At 36.0% G+C, this 16,091-nt stretch overlaps 1 pseudogene across 1 annotated transcript in view; it reads right to left on the bottom strand.

Annotated features, from left to right (window-relative positions):
• Positions 1-15,911, bottom strand: part of LOC307191749 (hyaluronidase-3-like) — a 57,299-nt pseudogene extending 41,388 nt beyond the window's left edge. The window contains exon 1 of the transcript in view: positions 15,849-15,911. The product of the transcript in view is annotated as a hyaluronidase-3-like (transcript). The remainder of the gene's footprint in view (positions 1-15,848) is intronic.
• Positions 15,912-16,091: the final 180 nt, after the last annotated feature.

Raw genomic sequence — 16,091 nt, 5'->3', positions numbered from 1 at the left:
ATTTTATATTTATTTTCTTAATGATAAAAAATAATTGCCACTATTAGTTAAAAATCTGGCCTTGAAAAATTCTAAGTATGGTTAAACCAGTTTTAAGTGTGTTCTGTGGGATGTTAATATGTATTACAGGAAAAAACGAATTCCACAATTAAGTAAATTTAGGAAACATTGAGTTAAATGAAGTTAAACAAGTTTCTTTATTGTATAACTTCTCAAATGCTGGTATGTGTTGTAAACTTCTAAGAGAAGGATGGAGTGTGATTCATTTCCTAAACTTATCTGACGAAGGAATCTTTTCATCAGTGAGGATTTCATGAAGGATGACCATGAACTTATTGCTCAAACTGAGCAACTGCTCTTGAATGCAAGAGAGAGCTGTTAATAATTATGTCAGGACAGTAGGTGTAAACTGGGATTATGCCTGGCAAACCAGGATGTATGGTCATCCTAATTCTACAGGATTAGTTTTCTTTTGGAATGCACTTTGAAATAAAACTAAACTAACAGGTCAAAGTTCAAAACTATTTTTATGTTAATACATATCCAATATTAGTATTTGAGTTGAAAACAGCAACAGGAAGATCACAAAACTATTAAACACAATGATATATTTTTATTTTTCCAGCACAAGAATCCTCACCATTTTTACTACTTTTCCTTTGAAACTGTATAATTTGAAAGATGGAAGTGATGACAGAGTTATGCTGTTGGGGAAGAATAATACACAGTGGAATTCCTCACTTAGCAGCTGGGAAGATGATTGAAAAATATTGGCTTCTGCCCATGAGGTCATCCCCATGCCACTCAAAATACTAGGATTGCAGAGACTAATGCTTTCTCCTTTCTTTTACATTATGAGCATTGACCATATTGTAAATGATTTCAACTACAGAAAGGTAGCAGTATTTCACGCTTTGGTGCAAGGGTTAAAAAAAGCTCCATAAGCAAGTCAGCACTTGTGAAGTAACCCAAATTCTAGACTAGCACCGTCCATACAAACACAATGAGAGCCACTATGTAATTTTAAATGCTCCAATAGTCACCTTACAGAATGTTTTAAAATAACAGGTGGGACCTAGACTCTGTCATACAGAGTGAAGTAAGTCAGAAAGAGAAAAACAAATACCGTATGCTAACACATATATATGGAATCTAAAAAAAAAAACGTTCTGAAGAACTTAGGGGCAGGACAGGAATAAAGATGCAGACGTAGAGAATGGACTTGAGGACACGGGGAGGGGGAAGGGTAAGCTGGGACGAAGTAAGAGAGTGGCACGGACATATATACACTACCAAATGTAAAATAGATAGCTAGTGGGAAGCAGCCATGTAGCACAGGGAGATCAGCTCGGTGCTTTGTGACCACCTAGAGGGGTGGGATAAGGAGGGTGGGAGGGAGACGCAAGAGGGAGGGGATATGGGGATATATGTATACATATAGCTGATTCACTTTGTTATACAGCAGAAACTAACACACCATTGTAAAGCAATTATACTCCAATTAAGATGTTAAAAAAATAATAAAATAAAATAACAGCTGGAATTCACTTCAATAATATTTTTAACTCAACATATCCATAGTAATATTATTTTAATATACAATCAATGTATTATTGAGATATTTTCTTTTTCATACTAAATCTTTGAAGTCTGGTGTGTATTTTACACTTACAGCCCAACTCAATTCTGACCAGCCACATTTCAAGGGCTCAGTAGCCACATGTGGCTAGTGGTTACCAAACTGGAGAGCGACTTCTACTATCCAGATGATTTCTGGGTAAAAATAAAAATATATCATTGTTTTTTTGGCATTTCTTATTTTCCTACATGCTAGCCACTTGTGTCAAGTGTTTTACATACATTGTCTGATGTAATCCCTGTGCCTGTGAGGTAGCTACTATTTGTATCCCTATTTTATGAAAGAGAAAACTAAGGCTGAGAGAGAAGAAATAATTTGTCCAAGGCAGTTAGGTGATAAATAGGGCAATGTAGTGCAGTGGATAAAGCAAGGATGCTGATCCAGCTGATCCAGTGCCCCAGCTTCGAATTTCTGCTCAATCCCTTATGAAATGTGATCATTTGGCAGGTCATTTCCTAAGCAGAGTAACTTCTGGTTCTGTGGTAAGGATTCAGTGAATACACTAATGTAAAGATTTAGCACAGGGCTTCCCTGGTGGCACAGTCGTTGAGAATCTGCCTGCCAATGCAGGGGACACGGGTTTGAGCCCTGGTCTGGGAAAATTCCACAGGCCGCGGAGCAACTAAGCCCGTGCACCACAGCTACTGAGCCTGTGCGTCTGGAGCCTGTGCTCCGCAATAAGAGAGGCCGTGACAGTGAGAGCCCCGCGCACCGCGATAAAGAGTGGCCCCCGCTCACTGCAACTAGAGAAAGCCCTCGCACAGAAACGAAGACCCAACACAGCCAAAAATAAATAAATAAATAAATTTATATTAAAAAAAAACATTTAGCACAAAACCTATCACATATTAAGCTCAATTAATGTTGGCCTTGTTAGTACATTATTTCTGTTATTGTTATTATAAATATTATGAAGTAGCAGAGCCAGGAATCAAACTCAGGTCTATCTGATTTTATGGTAATATATACTTCACGACAGCTCATTCCAAAAATACAATAATATTACTTGTCATTTTATGAGTTTTTGATGTGTACTCAATGTATTTGTTTTTATTTTGCAAACTTCCCTAAGATGTTCAAAAGGTCAAAGAAATATATGAGTATTCATGTTGTAAAAACCAGTCAAGGTCAATCAGTTTGAACTTTTTAGAAGAAAGATATTTACATAAATCCAAGAAAGTATAATTAACATGTTTTAAATTATTATGACATTTCAGGCAATCAAGCTTGATTCTCTCCTAAATCCATAACATTAAAAAGTTTATCTAGAGATGAAACATTTAAAATAAATTTGAAAATCTTCAAACATACTCAAAATAGAATTTTATAATGAACCCATATGTACCAACCACACAGCTTCAACAGTTAAAGTACAATCTCATTTCATCTATACCCCTACCACCACCACACCATCATTATTGCCATTGTATTATTTTAAAGCAAATGTCAGACATCACATTATTCCACCTCTCATTACATACTTTTTTTTAACATCTTTATTGGAGTATAATTGCTTTACAATGGTGTGTTAGTTTCTGCTTTATAACAAAGTGAATCAGCTATACTTCTAAAAGATAAGACTTTTCTGTGGAGAATTTCAGGCTTATACTGAAGATACTACTGTCCAAAAGATAGACTTCATTTGAGAACCTCAGTTACAATTTCCCCTCATTGTCACTTTCCTAAGAAATTTCCAGATTATAGCAGTGATGTCAGCATTTCACTTGGTTCTGGACAATAGTTCTCAAACTTTTTGTTCTCAAGGCCCCTTTACACCCTCAAACTTATTGAGGATCTCAGAGAGCTTTGGTTTTTGTGAGTTCTTCCTATTGATGCTTACTATGTTAGAAATTGTTGCTGAGAAATTTCTTAAAAATTCATTCATTTAAAAATAACAGTGAAATTTAGTTGAAATGTGGAATCATAAACCCAATAATACATTAATATGAGTAGCATATTTTTATGGAAATAGCTTTATTTTCCAAAACAAAAAATAAACTAGTAGAAGAGTGGCATTGTTGCACATTTTTGCAAATCTCTTATTGTCTGCTGGATAGAATTCATCTGGATTCTCATATCTATTTTTGTATTTAATCTGTTGCAATATATTGGTGGTTGAAGAATATAAAGTATAGTTAATTCAGGTAAGAATCATCAATATAGGATAAAAATAAGGGTGAAAGTTTTAAGAGGAATAGGACATTTAGCTAGTTAAAGTATCTCCCTCCTAATTATTTATGAAGTACAAATTCATAAAAATTAAAATTTGGGAATTGCAATTGTAACTTAACAGTGGAGAAACCTAGTGGACACCACCTTTATAGAGCTGACATCATCAAAATGGGAAACTGACATCATGTTCTCCTGATGTGGTTCCTGAGAAGATCACCTTTGTTATACTTGTGTCAAAAGATTCATAATCTGCCTTCTAATCGCTAGGAAACTCCTGTCAAAGAACACCATACAAAACAACTGTCCCAGACTCTTAAAAATATCACTGTCATGAAAGACCATACCAAAACAAACAAACAAAAGGCTGGGGAACTTGCTCTAGATTAAAAGCAACTGGAAAAGACATGGCAATTAAATGCAATGCATGCTCTTGAATTGGACCCTGGATTGGCAGGGGTGGGGGGGTGGGGAAATAGGGGGTGGGGATGGAGGTATAACACAAAGAGAATTGCCAAAATTTAAATATGTATCGATTAATAGATAATTGCATTAAATTAATGTTAAATTTCATAAGTTTGATCATTGTACTATGATTTTATAAGAGTATCCTTGTTCTCAGTAAATACTAACTTAAGTATTTTGGGGTCAAAAAGTATGTCTGTGTCTCTCTCTCAAATGGTTCATGAAAAAATTAATAATATGGATAGACAGATAAAGGATAAAATACAGAGTAATAAAACAAATGTGGCAAAATGTAAATAATTGATGAATCTGATTGAAGGGTACACAGGAGTTTCTTGTGCTCTTCTTATGTCTTCTGTAGGAAAATTATTTCAAAACAAGTAGTTAAAAATAAAAATACTAATTTGGAATTTTAGAAATTCAGCTAAAGTTTCTCCCAATTAGACTAAGTTATCAAAAGGCTTATAGAAATAAACACGTTAATGAAGAAAATTGCCCTAATGCCTTTCTTAACTTTCATTTTAAAAACTATAAAGAAAATGGATAAATGAGCTCATGATGGAATTAAAGTAATTGTTATTTATTAATACCTTTTCTGAACTGAATACTTTTTGTAACAATACCAAGTTCTGTTTATAACCAAAATACACTTACCTAGGACACAATCTAAAAGTACGTCACAGTTTTATAGAAATAAACGAATAGTCTTTTTAAATCAATTCAAATGAACATGCATGCAGTAAAACCTATCACATACTATCAGTGATATAAGTACCTGGAAAAATGAAAAATAGAAACAGAGAACTTATCCTTAAGGAGTTTATAATTTTATCAACCTAAAAATTTTTGTATGCATAACTTAAAAAGTAAAATAAATGGCATACGATTGACTGGCCAAATGTTAATTATCGGTTAGCCTTGTCCAATGGAAATACAATGCAAGCCACTTATGTAGTTTTTAATTTTCTAGAGCCACATTTAAAAACGTAAAAAGAAACAGATGAAGTTAATTTTGGTAATATGTTTTATTTAACCCACTATATCCAAAATATTACTTCCACATACAATCAATATAAAAATTATTGAGATATTTTACATTCTTTTTTTAATACTAAGTCTCAGAAATCAGTATTTTATATTTACAGCACATTTCAATTCAGATCAGCCACAATTCAAGTACTCAACAGACCAATATGGCCAGTGGCTACAATTCTGCACAGAGCAAGTATAGATCATGATGGGAGAATTTCTTCCATAAATAAAAGCAAAAAACAAACAAACAAAAAAAGCCGACACATATGGAACAGGATATGTGGAACAGATCAATGGAACAGGATAGAAAGCCCAGAAATAAACCCATGCACTTAAGGTCAATTAATCTATGACAAAGGAGCAAGAATATACAATGGAGAAAAGACAGTCTCTTCAGTAAGTGGTGCTGGGAAAACTGGACAGCTACATGTAAAAGGATGAAATTAGAACACTCCCTAACACCATATCCAAAAATAAACTCAAAATGGATTAAAGACCTAGATGTAAGACCAGATACTATAAAACTCCTAGAGGAAAACATAGGCAGAACACTGACATAAATCGAAGCAATATTTTTTGGGATCCCTCTCCTAAAGTAAAGGAAATAAAAGCAAAAATAAACAAATGAGACCTAATTAAACTTAAAAGCTTTTGAACAGCAAAGGAAACCATGGACTAAACAAAAAGACAACCTACTAAATGGGAGAAAATATTTGCAAATGATATGACCATAAGGGATTAACATCCAACATATATAAACAGCTCATACATCTCAATATGAAAATAAACAGCCCAATTAAAAATGGGTGGAAGAACTGAATAGACATTTTTCCAAAGAGGAAATGCAGATGGCCAACATTTACACGAAAAGATGCTCAACATCGCTAATCAACAAGGAAATGCAAAACAAAACCACAATGAGATATCACCTCACACCTGGCAGAAGGACTGTCATCAAAAAGAACACAAATAACAAATGTTGGTGAGAATATGGAGAAAAGGGAACCCTCTTACACAGTTGATGGCAATGTCAATTGGTATAGCCACTGTGGAAAACAGCTCAGAGGTTTCTCAAAAACTAAAAATAGAACTACCATATGAGCCAGCAGTTTCATTCCCGGTTATATATCTAAAAAAAAGCAAACACACTAATTCAAAAAGATTCATGTACCCCAATGTTCATAGCAGCCACGATATGGAAGCAACCTAAATGTTTATTAACAGATGAATGGATAAAGAAACTGTGCTGTGTATATATGTACACACACACACACACACACACACACACACACATATGTATATATATACACACAGCCATAAAAAAGAATGAAATTTTGCCATTTGGAGCAACAAGGTTGGACTTGAAGGACATTACGCTAAATGAAATAAGTCAGAGAAAGACAAATACTGTGTGATATCATTTATATGCGGAATCTAAGAAATACAACAAACTAGTGAATATAACCAAAAGAATCAGACTCACAGATATAGAGAACAAGCTAGTGGTTACCAGCTGGGAGAGGGAAAAGGAGAGGGACAATATGGGGTAGGAGAGTAGGAGGTACAAACTATTATGTATAAAATAAGTTACAAGGATATATTGTACAACACAGGGAATTAGCCAATATTGTATAATATCTATAAATGGAATATAACTTTTAAAACCTGTGAATCACTATAGTGTACATCCATAACTTATATAATATTGCACAGCAACTATACTTCAGTAAAAAATATAAAATAAAAAAACAAAATTTAAAAAATAGCACAATGGTAATTATGGCTTAGACTGTATCTATATGACCCTTTTGTAAATTTAATCCAAGTTTCCCCTGGTGTCATCATCCTAGGGGTACAAAAGAGTTGTTTTTATTGATAGCAATTACTCAGATTTGGTGAGCTTGTTGTTCTTTACACTTCACAGGACAATAGTCTGTTGCAATATTCCACTTCATCAGCATATTTTTTCAGTGTCCAGGGATGTCTTGCCTGTGTTCACAGCCAATCCCCATACCTACTTCAGTTAAGAAGCCACTTGAAGGGATGCACCATCATTGTCAAAAGCCGTGTCTCCCAGTGCATCCCAAATCTGCAGTTGAAGGATCAGAAGTGGCACCACATTCCAGTCACAATTTACTGTGCCAGTGCAGCAATGTCTTGCTCCAAAATGTAGAAAATGTCCCTCTCCCAAATCTCACCTTCTGTCATAAAAACAGCTCCTTCAGCTTCCACCCAAATCACTTCTTCCCCAAAGGCTCTCATTTAATAGGAGATCGGGAAAGAGACATGGTGCCCTCCATAGCATTTGTTTCTAGAGCCCAGGCTCCCATGCACTAAACTTCCTCAGACTTCCCATAACTCCAAACCAAAGTCCTCCTGACAAGCAACCCATGAAAAGCAGGATCTTCTGAGGCTTGTGCAAGCAGTTTTCAAGAGATGCTTAGTCAAGACTAAATCCTGGCGGTGGACCCAGTCCACTTTGAAGTTGAGATCCCTGTCACATAAGGATTTACATGTAAGTTAAGGTAATTCAAATGCAGAGACCTATAGAAATATACCTTACTTTATGTAGTATTTTCCTGAAACTTTTATATAAATTGAAAATTTGTAAATTAATTCCTATTTAAAATGGAATATAGAATAGTAAGTATTTGATGTTCTCCGGGAATAGTCTCTTCTGATCCAATTCCTCTAATTTCCCAGATGAATAAAGTGGCCCAACCAGTTTAAGCCTGCCCTTGAGATAAATGTAGTCTCCCCTATTTTTCCAAATTGCTGCAGGTCTTCCACTTCTGGTTCAGTGGGCTTTCCATTACACCAGTTGTCTAGGAATGTTTGCTACTTTAAGGATTCATACGGAGAATGATGACAAAAAGGTGTGTGTGTTTGGGGGGGGCACTCTTTTTGTGTGTCATTTAATGGGGAAAAAAAAGAAAAGGGAATCCAGAGATTGAAATTAAGAAACCTAAATCTAAGTCCCTGTCGAAAATTGGCTGCACTCAGCATTTTATACATGACACAAAGCAAAGTGACTCTATTCCTGCATGTATTTTTTTTTTTTTGTCTTATTCCAGACATGGTTGAGAACTAACAACAAAGTCATTAGTTATTTTCTATTTATAATCCTAGTATGGAGTATAGAACATAGACTCTAATGGCATTTTTTAAGACTTAGAAGGTTGTTTTTTAATATTTGAGATACTTGATGAGTTGTTCACTTGTTCAATCATTCATTCATTCAACAAGTACTTATTTAACACTTATAATGTAACAAGTACTAAGCTAGTTTCCAGGTATAAAGAGTGGAAAAGACAATTCCCTTGTCTCATAAAGACAAGAAGAGACATAAAAACAAGAAGACAAGGATATAAAGGATAGAAGGACAAGAAGAGTTTCAGGGAGGAAGTATCAAGAGATGAGGCAGGTGAGATATACTTGAGTCAGATCAGGAAAAGCCTTGAAGAATGTTAATGATATTGACTTCACTGTAGGAGAATGGAAGGTTTCCAAGGGGTTATGAGTAGCTGGTTTGCATTTCAGAAAGATCCTATGACTGCAGAGTTGAATAAGAATCAGAGGAAGAGAGATTCATCAGTCGTATGTATCCCAGTGACAAAAGATAGACACTTGATCTAGGAATGTGGTAACAGAGACAGGTAGGAGCAGCAAAGGACAGATTTAGCAGTTGAAAAAGAGGCAGACTTGACAGGATTTGCTCACTAACTTAAGGGCAGGGCAGGGGAGCATACCTCACTGGTGAGCAAAGCGTAGAGGCAAGAATCTGGCTTGTGAGGTAATGTCCATTCACTGCCTAGCCAACTGCCATGCAGGACATAGTGTGAAGCAAATATTTTATGAACGGATGGGTGAATATGGATTCACTGATTGACTGACTACTTACATTTATTCATTAAAAAAGCACAGAACCTGAGGGGAGAGATTAAAACAAAGAATGAACATTGCTAAAGAAGAAGAAAGCTCAATTTGAACAGCTCGAAATTCCCATCTAGGTTGAGATTTCTGTGGTATCTTGTGAGATCTGAATCATAAGCTTAAGGGATTTAAGTAAAGCAAATAGTAAAGATTTGACTCAAACAATGCATTCATTGGTTGATGTAAAGAGAACACACACACACACATACATACACTAAGGTAAAACTGAGAAAGCTAATACCATGTGAGAAATGCATGCTAAGTAAAAACATTTTATGTGATGAGCATATAAATACACTGTAGTTATCCTTTTCCAAACTAGTATAAAATTGAGCTAGTACAATTTAATATAAAATTTAAAAACCAATAATGTAATCTCAGGTAGTGATACTTTACACTTACCTTATTTTCCATAGAAAAGAGGGAAAGAAATTAAAAAGAATAACAGAGCAAACTTTACATTATTCCTTCATATATTATTCATAATTATAATTATTAAATAACTGAAATAGTAAATGTCTAATTTTTTTAAAGTGTGAAACTAGGGACTTCCCTGGTGGTGCAGTGGTTAAGAATCTGCCTGCCAATGCAGGGAACACGGGTTCGATCCCTGGTCTGGGAAGATGCCACATGCCGCGGAGCAACTAAGCCTGTGTGCCACAACTACTGAGCCTGTGCTCTAGGGCCCGTGAGCCACAACTACTGAAGCCTGCGCACCTAGAGCCCGTGCTCTGCAACAAGAGAAGCCACTGCAACGAGAAGCCCACACACCACAATGAAGAGTAGTCCCCGCTCGCCGCAACTAAAGAAAGCCCACACATAGCAACGAAGACCCAATGCAGCCAAAAATAAACAAATAATAAATTAAATAAATTTGTTTAAAAAAATGTAAAACTAAGGCTCAAGCCTGATAAACTACAGCTTGTGCAATTCTTTCCCATACAAGTGCACAAACAGGAACTCATACAAGAAGAACATGGACCATTGTATTAACAGCAAAAACTTCTGAATTGACTGCCAAATCTAAAGAAGCAAGTAATAAGTCTGAGCAAGAACCAGGAAAAAGATTAAAGACTGCCAGTAGCTTCCACAGACAAGAATAGACTTAAACCATTATAAAAATATTCTACTGAGGCAATACAGGTTCCAGTGACATAGAAAAAAGAAAATCAAATCATGACAACCAATGAATCTTAGGAGACATCATGTTGTGTCATCAATAGTTGGTACTACGAATCTTTTTTCAGAGGTGTTGTATAGCCTGCCATCAAATCCAGTTTTTTAACTGGAACATCGGCTATCAGCTTCCATTGCTCATCAGTTGGCAGATAGCCCTCTGGGTTCTTTGATCTGCTCACCCCATGGCACTTCCACTTTGACTTGAGGCAGAAAGTGCCCAAGAAGCTTTCATCAGGCAAAGCTTAGTTTTAAGCCAGTTTTCTATAATTCTGTTCCAAAGATACCTCACTTACCATTGGTTTCCCTTACTATTCCATAAGTCACAATTTCTATACCACATAGTTCAACTAATGGGACCTCTGTGCTGTCCAGAATTCTCAGTTTCAATTCCAGTTTTTTGCCTAGTTGCTCATTCCCACCACTTAGATTAGGGGCCATTTATTTTTTTAAACTTCAGTCTTTGGGTTTGAAATTTTGTTCTAGAAACATCATTTTAATGGTTGGAAATGCTATTATTTGTGCACCACCCTCACAGATGACAAGTACATCTAGACGTCAGAGTATCACATGTCTGATGATGCTCTTTCCACCCACTGTAAATTTTGGTGCCCACTTTACTTGAATTGTGACCGGATATTGCAGTTATCCATGGATTCTATCCACTAACCACTCAGCTTCCAGTCTTAGTGACCTCTCTCCAAATCCAAGTAATTAGAGTCATGTACAAACTACCCATAACAAAAATGCCAAAATATTATAACAACCAAAATGTTCTAAACTGCAACCAATATACTAGCAGGAAGGTGAAATGCTATAGCATAGCTCAACTATAAGAATATATATGGAGGAAAATTATAGAATTACAAACATATGCACATGATGAGCTGAAGAGAAGAACAACAATTGATATGGATTGAAATCAAATACAATTTCAAACATAAATAATGGCTATAGAATTATGTGTGAGAGCAGCAACTGACAGATTCCCCTGATGTACAGTAAAGTTGTTTTCTCTCCTTTGTCATGCAAAATAATTATGAATCCATGAGGTAGAGATACAGAAGCACAAGCAATAAATTCAATAAATCTTATCAGTGACCATATAACTAAGGATAGTCTTTATGTAGATGTAATAAGGAAGGAAATGTTGGTCATGGAGTAGTTATAATACCATCAATAGCATTTTACCATTAATCACAAACCTGGATCAGCAATGAGGCTCATTTCTAACTGTAAATGTCATTACATTTGTACATCTATATCTACATATATTGCAGTGGTTCTCAACTGGGGAAACTTTTCCTCCCAGGGGGATTTGGCAACGTCTGGGAATATTTTTGGCTGTTACAATGGAGGATGCTACTGGCATCTAGCGGATAGAGGCCAGAGATGTTGTTAAACATCTTAATGCTGCACATATGCTGCATTAAGCAGCATTTATTATATAAACATGGCTGCACTTATTTAAACAGTTGTCCTTGGGGGAGGGGGAGGGAAGACTGGGAGGTTGGGATTGGCATATACACACGACTATATATAAAATAGATCAGGGGTCCCCAAGCCCTGGTCCGCGGCCTGTTAGGAACCGGGCCACAGCAGAAGGTGAGCAGTGGGTGAGGGAGCGAAGCTTCATGTGCAGCTCCCCATCGCTCGCATTACCACCTGAACCCCCCAACGCTTCCCTGAAAAAACTGTCTTCCACGAAAGTGGTCCCTGGTGCCAAAAACGTTGGGGACCACTAAAATACATAACAATAAGGACCTACTGTATAGCACAGGGAATTCTACTCAATACTCTGTAATGACCTATATGGGAAAAGAATCTAAAAACGAGTGGATACATGTATATGTATAACTGACTCACTCTGCTGTGCAGCAGAAGCTAAACAACATTGTAAACCAACTATACTCCAATAAAAATTTTAAAAAATAAAAAAACACAACAAAAACAACAAAAAAGTAAACAGTTATCCTTGATTCTGATATTTCAACTTAACTTTTAGTTTAAAAACCCTCCAAAGTGAAGAATTAGCCAGTCCAAAATATCAACAGTGCCGAGGCCCAGCAACCCTAATATATAGTTGCTAAAATCCCACTCTTGAAGGTTTCAGCCTCATGACCAAACTACCTCCCCAAAGCACCACCTCCTGATACCATCATGTTGGGGGATTAGGATTTCAACATATGAATTTGGGGGAGAGGAGACATAAATATTAAGTCTATTACAGCTGGTAACCATACCCTTTTTTACTTTAGAAACTATCTACCCTAGTATTCTTATATCTGCTGTGGGTGGAACTGACCCATCTTCCCCAGGTGCATGACGCAAATTTATTAGTCAGACACTGCAAAACTCCGTGCTACAGTGATTAGTTAAGTAACATGATGTTTGTCAGAGTAATGAGAATCAGACCTAAGACTTTTGCTCTCGTTGTGCGAAAAGAGGAATTTGCTTGTGTGTTTTCCCCTGGAATTATTGCTAAACTGGTAGGTGATAAGTCCTGGAGCTGCAGGGAGCCAGTACACTGAGAGTCTGACCAAGAATCATGGCCACATAGAACAAAGCTGAAAGGTAGAGAATGAAGGGCTGAGACATACTGACATCAATGAATGACAGATCCAGCTAAGCCTTAAGAGGTCTATCTTGAACTTGTCAGTTAACAGACCCAGTTCTCTCTCTCCCTCTCCTTTTTCCTTCTTCTCCTTCTTCTTTTCTTTACATATGCTAGTTGCACTTAGATTCTGACACCTGCAGTCAAGAGTCCCTTTTATCAAAGATATTTTGAGGCAACAAAAAGCATACACAATAAAATTATTTAAGAGAAAATCAGAACCAGGTATAGGAGAGCAAAATAAACTAATCCTAAGTTAACACAGTTCAATGTTTTCCAGTGCATGATATATGTACTACTGATAGTATGTGAGATGATTTTAAGCATTATACAAAGCATTTATTTTGACAGTTTAATAATATTTTGATGTGGATTAAAAATATAGCTAGCATATCAAACCCAAGTTTTCTTTTAAAATACAATTGTTAAAGTAAAAAACTGCTTTGATTAAAATTAGAATATAAATTCTTCTGGAGGTATGAGGATATGGCAAACGTCATGAAGGTATCATGCAAATGTCTGAAATTTTGAAAGCATTGACATAGTTGATATGATAGCATCAAATTTTGCTCTGAGTATTTGAGCAGCCTGAGGTGGGGCAGGTGGGGTTGGGAGGGGGTGTGTGGAAAGAAATACATTATTTTACAACTATCATCGGAAAAGAGAAATTGTACCAGTGCTTCTGGACAGCTTATTCTCTGTAACTAAATTCCGAAAGAAACTTCTCACTTAGCACTCTTATAGAGAGACTATTAACTTATATTACTTAATAAAAATATCCTGAACAATAGTTTTATCATCAATATAAAAGTGAATTCATAATACTTTTTCTTACAATAATCTATTAAAATCAAGAGTTTTACACTATAACTTAGTGCACTTGATTCTATAAGTGGCTTAAGTTAATGCAGTACAACCATGCGGCCTCCCAGGGATTGAATTTAATGCAAAAATAAAAGTTAAGTTACCTAGGGGTTTCGATGGAGAGCATTTCCATTGAAAACTTTTCAAAATCCCACATTTCTCACTGGGTTTTGAGAGTAGCTGAATAGCAAAAAATTATGGTTTATGCTGTCTGAGGTGGTTTTGAAGGACTGGTGTTCTACATTTCTACTTGAGGACAGACTCAGACGTTTTCAAACTCAAGAAAACAAAGGCAACTATTATTGATGACCAAAAGAAAAGGCTTTTTGTAATTCAAAGAGTTCTGTAGCAACTACAATTAGGAACCTTGTCATAATAGGTAAGATATCAACATAATGTCCCTCAGAAGAGAAAATAAGCTATTAGAAATCCAAATTTAGTAGGCCTCTTCAGTTAGGAACTATAGGAATAGAAGTTGGAGAGTGGGAAACCTAACAATCTATTTGTTGGAGAAAGAATAAGTATTATAATGGAACAACAGCAACAGGCAAATGAGAGAAACATCAGGACTTGGCCTTGGAAAGCTTATCTTCAGAAGGAAATTAAAATAGCTTTAGGAAGAGTAAAGCGATAAAAAATGAAACCTGACCTAACAGAAGAGAGTGATAGAACATATCGATAGACTAAAGCTCCTTGGGACAATGTTTTGCTATACTAAGGAAGCAAGAAGAGTATATTGCTTTCTATTTTTAGGTATGAAAATAGTTTTAATCATAGCCTTAGTTTAAATAAATATGAAGACTAGGATAAAGACCTGAACTGTTTTTGTAGTGAATTAGTTGAAGAAATGATGACTCTAGAAAGATGGACTACAAAAGCAGTTATTCCTTTAAGTCTTCGTTTCTGGTAATTTAAACTTGTAAGTTATTTTTTCTTTTACTTGCATAAATATTTGCAGGAAAAACTACTTCATTAGCATATACTACTTCTCAGAAATTTATGGAAACTAAGAAGGGAATTAAAGGCAAAATATTAGAGTAAGAGACCATAAGTCCCTTTCTTATCATATTTCCCATAGAATTAACAGATACCCAATAGTGTCTTTTTTTTTTTTTTTTTTTTGGCGGTACGCGGGCCTCTCACTGTTGTGGCCTCTCCCGTTGAGGTGCACAGGCTCCGGACGCGCAGGCTCAGCGGCCATGGCTCACGGGCCCAGCTGCTCCGCGGCATGTGGGATCTTCCCGGACCGGGGCACAAACCCATGACCCCTGCATCGGCAGGCGGACTCTCAACCACTGCGCCACCAGGGAAGCCCCAATAGTGTCTTAAGAGCAGTGATTTCTCCACCCAATGATTACAGTTTAAACCCTTGACTTGCAAAAACCCCTAACATACTGTTTCCCCAACAACTGAATACTGTCAATTTCTCTATTTACTTATACTGACATGGTCCCTCTTTCCTACTCCTGCCCAACTTGCTTAGAAAACAAGAAGATTGTTCTATACAGGCAATATCAGTGTGACAATTCATTTTCTTTAGTTATCACTTGTAGCTTTGTTAATTCAAAAGAAATACAAGGCAAGAGCTTCCAGAAAAATGTATGTTCAGTTTTCCATGAGAAACTGACAAGTTTTTTGACTAACATATACTTTGAATGGTGAATAAAATGTCCACAGTGATTAGCTTCTATGTCTTTAATGTTGCATTTTTGCAGTAGAAATATATTTAGACAGATTATTTAAATATAATATATAATTCCTGGGCAAACCAGTACTACTATTGAATGTATTTCTATTATTCAGAGTCATTGTCACCTTCAAAATAAATTTTTGTTTTCTTTGCTTATGAGAGTGTTATGTATCAAGAGTGTCAAAGAAAAGCAAGTAAGATTAGAGAGGAACCTGGTACCTGGCAAAAGATCTCCCAATGAAAATCGGAGAATTTTGAAGTCTCACCTGGCTGCAGAGGGTAGCTTCAGCATTTATATCCTGATGGGTGAGAACAGAAGTCTCGGCCATGATTCAAAAATTTTGCATTGGGAGAGCCAGGATTATTTAGAAGAAAAGGATATTGAGAACTACAAGGATATGAAGCAGTTTCTTAGAACTCTGAACAGTCCTCCTTTAGTTTTTCCCTCCCTTCCTTTCTTTCCTCCCTTCCCTTTCATGTTTCTCTAATTCTTAGTCAACAAATATTTA

Source organism: Stenella coeruleoalba (genome assembly GCF_951394435.1).
Source record: "Stenella coeruleoalba genome assembly, chromosome: 9".
In the NCBI taxonomy this organism is placed as follows: Eukaryota; Metazoa; Chordata; class Mammalia; order Artiodactyla; family Delphinidae; genus Stenella; species Stenella coeruleoalba.
Note: the sequence above shows the minus strand (reverse complement) of the source record. Positions and strands in the feature narration are given on the sequence as shown.